Here is a 10,451-nt window from a genome sequence, read left to right as displayed (position 1 = left end):
GTCTTGTTGGACTTGCTTCGGCTTCGGTTGGAACGAACGCCACGTTCGGCTGTTACGAACGCCCGCCTCAAATCGTAATGCCTGACCAAAATGTTGCACGTCCAACCGAAACTAGTTGCAACCGAGCAAACCGTTAAAGAGATGTTTGACAATGATGTTTGACAGACTTAACTCAAAATGTTAATCGCTTGTATTTCAATTGGAGTAGAGTACTCCAGGGGAACTACATGGATATATTAATGAATTCAGTTAAATTAAATTATTAATTAATTAAATTGTTTAATTAAATGTTGATGAAAAACCTTTTGGAATATTACCATACAGATATTTCGCCAGCTCAATCTGTAGCATGTAATAACAGTTCAAGCTTTAAAGAGTCTCGCACTTGAATTGAATAACTCAACCAGCAGCTATTATAGAATTTAAAATCTTCTATTATCCCATCATTAAATGATAATTGATTCATTGAAGTAACAAATTAAGAAACATATAATTTAAAATACAAACTTCTTCAAGCGATTGTCTGCGAAAAGGAATATGTTAAATCAATGTTAATTTTGTGTGGCACAAAAGCATCAAACACGTTCGATGTTCGATGTCTGATACACTAGATAAGCAGAAGGTACATAAATAATGTACCAAAACATGTACATTTGCAGTTCTTGTAGATGATTTTAATTTTTTGGTAATACTTGCATGCATATTTAAGATCAACAAACAGTAAGAAGGTGGAGTGTATACATGTGTTAAGCTTAGAGATATATTAGATAATTAATACATAGGTTATTTTAATCGAAATTAGTTGAAATCGTGAGAACTGTACCCGCTGTAATTAAGGGATGGCTCTTCAAATTGTATACCTTTATCTCTGGATCTTTATGAATTTATAGTGAAATCAAAAGTTTTCAAGGACACATATTTAATAAGTATGTTTCATAAGACAGACGAATAACGTCATAAAAATACAAAGAATTAGCATAAGTATTTTAAATAAATTTATAAACACAGAGATGGGTACTAATAAATGATATAAATAAAACAAGTGACCAATACAATACATACATACTTTTGTGATCGTGTGTATTCCGAAGGTGTTCTCAACATATTCGACTTAGTATTATTAAATTGAAAATATAAGAAGAGAATGGGTATAATGGAAATATTTGTTCTGAATCTGTTGAAATAAGCAGATTTCCTAAATTGATGCAAGTGGCATAAGAAATTAAGGGCCAGTTTTTCAGAGATACTTCGACGTAATATGTATAGAAACTAATGTCAAGTTTGAAAAAATTTGTCTTTCAATAAATTTAAGGAGACATTGAAAACCGACCGTAAATATATTGAATTAAACCTATTATAAAAATGTCTTTATAATAAAATCCATAAAATTATTTTAATCACTTATTGGCTACTTCAAGAATAAATTTAGCTTAAATAAATTAGGTAGCTGTACTTATTTGACCTACTCGTTCTCTTCACACTACATTGTAGTTACTACAACAATAAAATGAATTTAGAAAGCTTCAAGAAATATTGAGAATTAAAATTAAACCTCCCACGTTCTCGAAGTGCTTGTTTTCGACAATATTTGAGGAGAATTCAAACAAAAACAACAAAATGAAATTTCAGTGTACAAGTAAGATTTTTAAAATTGTATCTCAATTTTATTTTGGATTTTTTGTTCACGCTATAAAAATATAAAAAGCAAAGCGAAGCAAATAAAGGCAAACACACGAATATTTTAATTAGAGTATAGATAAAAAATGACAAGAACAACAACAAACGCGTGAAATGAACAGAAAGCAACAAATATTAACAATAATTATAGCCGAAATAACAAAAACAACAACAACAACAATTACTACAGATACAGATACACTATATGAGATACCTACGTATTTCATATAAAATTTCGAGCTTTCCACAATTTTTATAAAAATAAAATTCCACTCACACACATTCGACACACTCACACACACAGTCACTTATGTCGGGCAATAATGTGACAGTGAATCTTAGGGAAGTACCTATTGGGCCCTATCGAGAGAGTGTGTGAGTGGGGGTGGGAAGGCGGACGGGGAGGGCGAGCATCTGGTAAAAATAAATACAAATGTCGCCGGCATCAATAAGATATAAATTAAACTTGTACTACAATCCCAATGTTAATTAGGAACTCACGTTGCAAGGCTGCATGCAGCATCCCACCGATCGTTTCTTTGCACTCCCCTTGCCAACACCCCCCGCACCTCCCCAATCCCCACTCCCCCCTTCATTTATGCTCGGTTGGTAGCATTTGACATGCCGTCGTGTATCTATTAGATACATTAGCCACTGCATGCGATCGTTGTCCATTTTGGATGGAGAGAGGCAATGAAAGAGAGAGGGCATGAGAGAGGGAGAGGGGGAGCGTCTAGCCTTCAACGTGCCACGGTTGCAACAACGCCTTTATAGCCGCTGCAGCGCCGTCGACAATTTCATGTTGTTGTTTCTTTCGAGTAAATTTTATTTTGTTTTGTCGCGTTTAATAATGTTACGCCAGCCTGTCACCTTCCAGCTTTCTAGGGGAGGATCCAGCGCAGGCGGTTTGGAAAACTTTATTTATGCCACCTCATGAGCTTAATGACTTCCTGCAACAGCAGCGGCAGCGAAAATAGCTTGAATTCTATTCCAAAGTAGAACAATTGTTGTCAGCTGCAAATGTATCTACAAAAACATCTTGCTCTTCAGATACTTCGAGTCTAATTTGATTCGCTTACTAGGCCCCAATCTCGCGGAGGAGGATATAAACGATTTTTTTATACTAAGAACTATATACAAAGTCTTTATTTGTTTAAATATTCTATTCCGAATAATGATCATAGCGATCAATTATCATCAAATGTTGTGCTTAAGAATAATTAAAGGCTAATGAAAGCAAAAAAATTATTCATCTGTTTATTATCTGAATCTCTCAAATTGGATAACTATAATATCTTTTATTCTATTATTATCCACTTAAATTTCCTACCTAATAAGCCCCATACTTAAAAATTCAATTTATTTACTAAAAATTGTTAACCTAATTATAATCTGAATCTGTCAAATCGGGTAACTACATCTTATATAATATGCTCATTATCTTTTCATCCATTTAAATACATTCATACTTTATGTCAATTTTTTATTGGTGTAGCCAAAAAATGTAAGATTTAAATTAATAATTTGATAAAGTTTAATGAAAAATAACATTTTGTTATTAACTTATGATTAGAAACTCTTTAATCAGAATCAGATGTTCAATAAAAAAACTAAAGAACAATAAAATGTTTCTTTTAAAATATAGTAGCTTACTATTTTATTGCTAAATTTGGTAGTAGAACAGGAAGAAGAGCTATAGTAAAGGCAGTGCGTATAAAAATTAAGATCTTCGAGTTGGAAAAAAAAAAAAACGTTCGGCAAATGACATTTAATTTGTCATTCGAAAGTTTCCTCTCTGTTTCCCAAAAAAGTGGAGGCGGTATGCAACAACAACGATGTCACAGCTTGTAAATCAAGAGGGTGCAAGGGTAGTGGGTAGAGTATGAGTTATTAATGCCACAAATGTAGTAAATGAAAAAGTACATGGAACAGCGAGAGCTTTCAGTTCCGGTGTTATCAATGTGAAATATAGAAACATGATTATGAAATTATACAAAAAGTGAAGAACCGTACAGTGTATTTAGTGTTATCTAGATGGGGAATAGAGCTGAGCAGATGCTCTACAAAATGGGTGGCGTTTTCGTCCAAGTGAAATTACGCCTCGGCATTAGATTGGATGGAATTATGCTCGTGTAAACGAGCAATCAGCCAACGGAGGCGCAATTAAGACCAACACACACACACACGCACGCACTGACAGCAGCTGTCTACCTAACTCTACCTACACTAATACAACGACAACAACCTGACGCTGCCTACACAAGCAGCAGCAGCGTCTCTCTCTCTCTCTCTCTCTCTCACTCTCTCTTGTGTGCGTGTGAACAATAGAAACGATCGAGACAGTCAAAAATACACACACATATATATAGTACACATACACAAGCTGAAGACGAATTCAAAGCGAAACGACGTCGCCGTCGCCGTCGACGCTCACCTTGCGGCGCACATCGCATGTACATGCAAAGAGTGTGAGAGCGAGAGCGCGAGAGAGAGCCGAAACATAAACTATTTAAACAAATCAATGAAAAAGCAAAGAGCGAAGAGAGGAAGGCAGCTTTTGATTTGCTGCGTTGTTGTTGTCGTTGTTATTGCTGTTGATGTTGATACACGAACCATGAATTTAATTATGATTAAATTTTGTATTTCTTTCAACAAATAGATACTAATAAGTCTATGCCTATGTATGTGTACTTCATGTACATAAGTAGAAACGTATATACATCAAGGCTTATTATGTACAATAAGTTGACCAGAGACTTGAAAGATATTCGCCAGATATTCATAATCAATTGAGTACTCCCCGCTTTTGTGCGTGTGTGTGTGAGCTCGCTTTTTCTATTAAACCAAAACTAACAGCGAATTAAGTGCCGCTAGCTCAATTCGCTCTCAAAATGGTGCCGATCATATTGTGCAAGTACAGTTGTGCCCTTGTTTATTTCAATCGATAACATTCGATTGCCGTAAGTTGCTGTATTTACATTTGCATAAAATTGCTGTTATACCACGCAGTAGTCAGTTACCATAAAATTCATTTTCCAGACTTGCCAACTTACCAAACATGGTGGTACCTCAAAAAAATAGTTGTGCTGCTTATTTGGTGTGTTCCTGTTGTTTTACTTAATGTAAAAGAGTTGTTAATTGTTGTTAATTTTCTGAAAGTATTTACAAACAGTATATAACAAAAAATGATTCAGAATTCTCTCAAAAAGTATTCAATCTAAGTTAGTATAATTTTTTATGGTATATTAAATGCAACTTAATTTGAATTAAAGCAACAATATTTTAATTTTATTATTTTGCATCGTCAAACCTTTTAAATCACTGCGTGTTTGGATGAAAAATAATATTCTAATTTTAATCAAGTTTTGAATCACTTTTAAAATTAAAAACGTAATATTCTATACAAGAATATAATGAATTTTATGTATCTTATGTATTATCCAGCTGAAGTTTATTTTTTAAGAATAATATGCTAAGAATTTAGAAAATATTGATTTTATAATAAGGTGAATAATGTACAAAATATATTAACTAATTTTTGTACAGATAATTTGATATTTAGTAATATTATTATATAATATTATACTTGACCTGCGTGGGGTCAATAGAAATCTGTGTGTCAATGTTTTTTGCTCTATCTCATATGGTCTCTGAGATCTAGGCGCTCACACCGACGGACAGACACAAATTGCTATATCGACTCGTCAGTTAATGCTGATCAAGTATATATATACTTTATAGGGTCGGAGAAGCCTCCATCTGCCTGTTACAACGTATCGGGTATAAAAAAGTAGCGGGTATAAAAATATTTAGAGAAATCTACTAAATTTTTAAAAAAAATTAATAACAAATAAGTAGCTATAAATTAAATAATACTAAATGGAAATAAAGAACAAAAGATTAAATTGCATCTATAAGTAGTATGACCTGTTTTCGGGTTTAGTAACGCGACAATTCTTCGGTCGACAGCTTGGCACATGGGGCACAACGGGTTGTACTTAAGCCGACATCCAAAGAAGAGTTGAATGAACCGAGACTTGCTCCAGGTCTTAGTCTAAGACACATGTGTGTGTGTGTGCGTGTGTGTGTATGTTAATTACTTCGACATAAGCGTTGGCAAAACGGGCAAACAATAATAATGATTGCGAAAGTCAATCAATCATTTTGCATTTTGGCCAAAAAGAGTTTCAAAGTACAGCAATTTGGTAAGAAAAGTGCTGCTGCTGTTGTTGCTGTTGTCTTTGTTGGTTTTCACCTGTTCTCAGATGGCATTCAGCTATTTGTAGTACTCTTTTAGTAATCGCTGAAGATGCTCCAATTGCAGATGCGACACTTTCAAATCGCCCCAGGAGCGCCATTTGCTGCTGACGTTGCAGCGTCAAAAACTCAAAAGATACAAGCATACACAAATATACAAAAAGATACATAGATACAAAGATACATAGTTACATAGATACAGTTTGTAAGCTGCTTGAGAACAATGCATTTTGCTCGGCGTCGCATTAAAATATCTGCAATCATTAAAATTGCTCACGCTGACATTGTTTTTGGGCTATCGCTTTTGCTTTGTTTAGAGGCCTATTCCAGCTTCCCCCCCTCTCTCTCTCTCTCTCTCTCTCTCTCTCCTGTCAGTCTTTTGTCAGCCGAAGCCAACGAATTATGGCCAGATGATGCCTCAATGCAGCCTGGGGCGTTACTGTAAACAATAAACAAAACCCTTTGGCATACAAAATGCACCAAAAACTTTTGGGGGCTTACAACGCATACGGATGAGTCACAGTTACGAATAGATAGATATATGTATCTGTGCCACAATGTGGTAATCTGCCACAATAATAACAATAGCTGCAATTGTTAGCATTTCTTAACTCTTCAAATAGATCAGTTTTATGGCTTAGCCAATTTAAAGTGCAGTATCACGATGTGATGGTTCAACTTTCAATTCAATTTAAACAGAGGGAATACATATCTTTGGTAGATATTACCCCCATTGGGTGGAAATATCGAAAAAACTGTAATGTGTATCTTATTTGTTAATAATATAAATTATAAAATCAATAATATAAATTTATTAGCTTATGAAATTTATTGATTGTGCGCCGTTAGCCTAAAACTCTCAGCTAGGAATAAAGCACTATCTTTTAACATATAATTTGCAAAGGTAGAAATGAGTAAAAAACGGGGTTTCCTATATATCTATATATTATATTTTGTTTTTAATTCAATCAACTATGCTACAGAATATCTATACATGTTTAGTTGATATCATAAAACTTACACCTTTATGGGGAAAATTATAAGGTTGGATTTTTAAGGAAATCTTCTTTAATTTTCTCTCATCGTTTTTACACTCATTTTTAAATCAAAAATTTAATTTCATTTTAACAGAGCGCTGAGAATGTATTTAGTTAAACTCGATCACCTCTGGATGGAATCGACTTTAAAGCTGTTAATATATAGTACCATGATTTTGTACTCTGTATAAATTCATTTAATTTCAAAATATACAAATCAACTTATATATGTTTTTAACTTTTCAGAACACTTTGCCTATAGTTGGGAAATAATCAACTGATTAAATACACTGTTTAAAACTTCATTGGAAATATTGATATCATAAAACTTAAACTTTAAACTTAATATATAATACCTTGAATTTTATTCTGCATATATTTCTTTAGTTTCAATATATGCAAATCAATTTACATATGTTTTTATTTTTTCAGAATAATTAACCTATAGTTGGAAAATAATTAACTGATTAAATATTCTGTTGAAAACTCCATTTGAAATTTTATAACGATTCGTTAATATATATATTTTTTTAATGATTACAGGGTATCTTTTAGTGTAATATAGGTAAGAATTTTCTAATTTTCCTGCGGTGCATTTCCATCTTTTTTTTAAATGTTTACAGAAAAAGTTAAAGTCCTACAAAGGGTTGATATTTCCGGAGGAAAACTCTTCTCCTAGCAGTTTTAATTGGCTTATAGGGTATCTCATAGACTAGAGCGGCCTGAATCTTTCTAAAATTATAAATATTAAAATAGTACTTGGGCATTTGAGTGACATGCTGTGTGCGTCGGTTTGTTGCCTACTTTTCGGATGCATTTCCTGATTAACCATGAGAAAGTATGTAAGTATAAAGGAAAATTAGAGGAGGTCATCTTAGTGCTGAAAGGGGTGAGGGAGGGGGGTTACATATAATATTTAAGCTCTTCGTCAATGTGTGTGTGCTTGTTTTTGGCCTGACCCAGAAACCTATATGGAATGAACTATAGTCAATAAAAAAAGAGCTACGTTATTCGAGTTCGGCTAAGGCAAAGACACGCACAGGCGCACGGCACGAGAGGACTGTGAAGTTAGCCTGCCACAAATGCATTGAAGCAAGTGCAGATGCACCAGGAAACTTCTCAACTAACGACCTAACTACCTACCTAACTCCCTAGCTACCATACTCGATGCTGACGGTCGACGGTCAGAAGTCAACGTCAGCCCACAAGCGCGCACTGATTTGAATAACAGTGGTGATTTCACTTGACTGGTGAGTGAAAGGGGTGGCCGCAGGGGTTGAAGGGGGTGCTGTGGTGCTGCGGCGTGGCACGTGCTGGCGAGCAATGTTGCGCAGTATCAACACTGCGCAGTGGAAGCAACACAAAAAGGTGTGTGGAAGCCATGTTGCAAAAGCTTTTGGGATAGGTCGTGCACTACGGAGCTTACAGCTGCCACAAACGGGGGCAGCAAAGCTCAGGGTTTGAAACTCGACTGCCCTTGGAAAAACGGACAGCTGAGAGCTGAGAACTTACAACTGGAAGCGTTAGCTGGTGGAACGCAAGACACCAGCGAGTGTGGCAAGTGTGGCAAGCGTCACCCAAATTAGTTGCCAGCGTATCGCCATCGCGTTTGTGTCTCCAGCTAAATTGTCCACGTAAGCGTTCACACAAGGGTGGCCTGCCCCCTCCCACAACACCCCCTCCATCCATTCACGCAACCCCTACGTCGATATATTCTCAGAAGCTGACCCCCTACTCCGAGGAGTAGGCTTACTTGCTCCAAAGTCCGCTCCAGACGCGCGAGGTTACGCTTAGACGCGCGGTCAGCTCTTCATTTAAAAAATAAAGAAAATAAAGAAAATATAAATAAAAAATTATTGTTGTTTTTGTGGCACGCGTGCGTTGCATGTTGCAAGTGTAAGTGATAATGGTGAGAATCGCTCTTTCAGCAAAGCAGCAAATAATGTGGTGATAAGTGAATGTTAGCAAGCCCCCGGGAAATCATTAGCGAGTGGCCAAAGCTGCCACAATGTCTACTTGCCACATGCCACCTCGTGTCTCGTGTCTCGTGCCTGTGTCCTTAAAGCTACGCTCACTATTTAAAGCAAAGTTAGCGCGTGCCGTCGTTTAATTATGTAAAAGCCACAGGAGCAACGCATACAAAAACAAATAAAATACACACAAACACTGACACATACAGACGCATAGACAGTCAGTTGAAGGCGTCACAGATACAAAAGTATCTGCAAGTTGCGTGGGGCAAAAAGTCTCGTTAAAACTCTCTTAGGTCACAGCTCAGCTCAGCAGCAAATCGAAATTTCATTCTTTTAATACAAATTGATTTTTTTACTTTTATTTTAGTTTTTCTTTTTTACACTTTCCAGCATTTTCACAGCTTGCAGTTTTCGCAAGTTTTCGCAAGTTTGGTTTGTTTTTGTTTTCGTTTTGGACTTTGATTTATGCTTTGGTCAACTCGGGCGTATACGCAATGTGGCGCAGTCAAGCCTGCACCCTCTCTCCCTCTCTTCCGCTCCTCCTCTCACTTTCTTGCCTCTCCAACTTACCCCTAAAAGAAAAAATACGTCTGCAATTAAAATGAAATTGTTGTCTGTTGTTTGCCAACTCTAGTTTCGTTGTTGTTGTTGTTGTTGTTGCTTTGCCAAGCACGCGACAGCAGCTGCTGAAAGTGAGAAAACAACAACAACACTGCTACACACACACACGCACACACACACGCATTTATGTGTGTGCCTATATGCAAATTGTATACTTTTTTTGCATGCACGTGCTCGCCAGAAAAGTTATTTCAACGGAAGTGGAAGGGAAAACGTAAATGTAATGAAAGAGAGAAAGAAAAGCAAGAAAGGAAAAGAAAGACACGAAAAAAAAATGAAAAATCAATGATGCTGTCATGTAGCCAAGAGCAAAGCAATAAAGCTGAGAAACTCTATTCAATGTACATACAAACATCAAATACACCAAAAGACGAGTGTACGAGAATTCAGGACTTGCTGAAGAAATTGTTTATCTACCAAAGTTCTTACCCAGATGAACTGAATGTTTGAGGAATACAAGAAAAACTTGTAACTTATCATTTGAAGGCAGACATAAGAAGGATATGATTGACTTTTTATGTCTCTAAGTCTCCCTGATCTTAATTTCAAATTTATTTGAAGAAGAACTTCAAGCATTAGGTAGTTAAAATATGCTTGCTTATTGAATAAAATTATTACGAGTTTCTCAAATGGATTTAACAACTTTTTAATCATTTTAAAATACGAAAAAAATTGTATGTATATAAATATATTTATTTCTTTCCGACCATTTTAAGTTTAATGCATTTATCTCATTTAGATTCTAAAGTAGATTCAATGATCAATATAATATTGAAAAGATCATTTTCATTATGGTCATTGTTGAAATACGAGTATCTGCTTTTCAATTAAATTTCTGATTAGTTTGAGACAGTGAATAGGTTGATTTCCGGGATCATGTAATTTA

Source organism: Drosophila innubila (assembly GCF_004354385.1).
Source record: "Drosophila innubila isolate TH190305 chromosome 2L unlocalized genomic scaffold, UK_Dinn_1.0 4_B_2L, whole genome shotgun sequence".
Taxonomy (NCBI): domain Eukaryota; kingdom Metazoa; phylum Arthropoda; class Insecta; order Diptera; family Drosophilidae; genus Drosophila; species Drosophila innubila.
Note: the sequence above shows the minus strand (reverse complement) of the source record.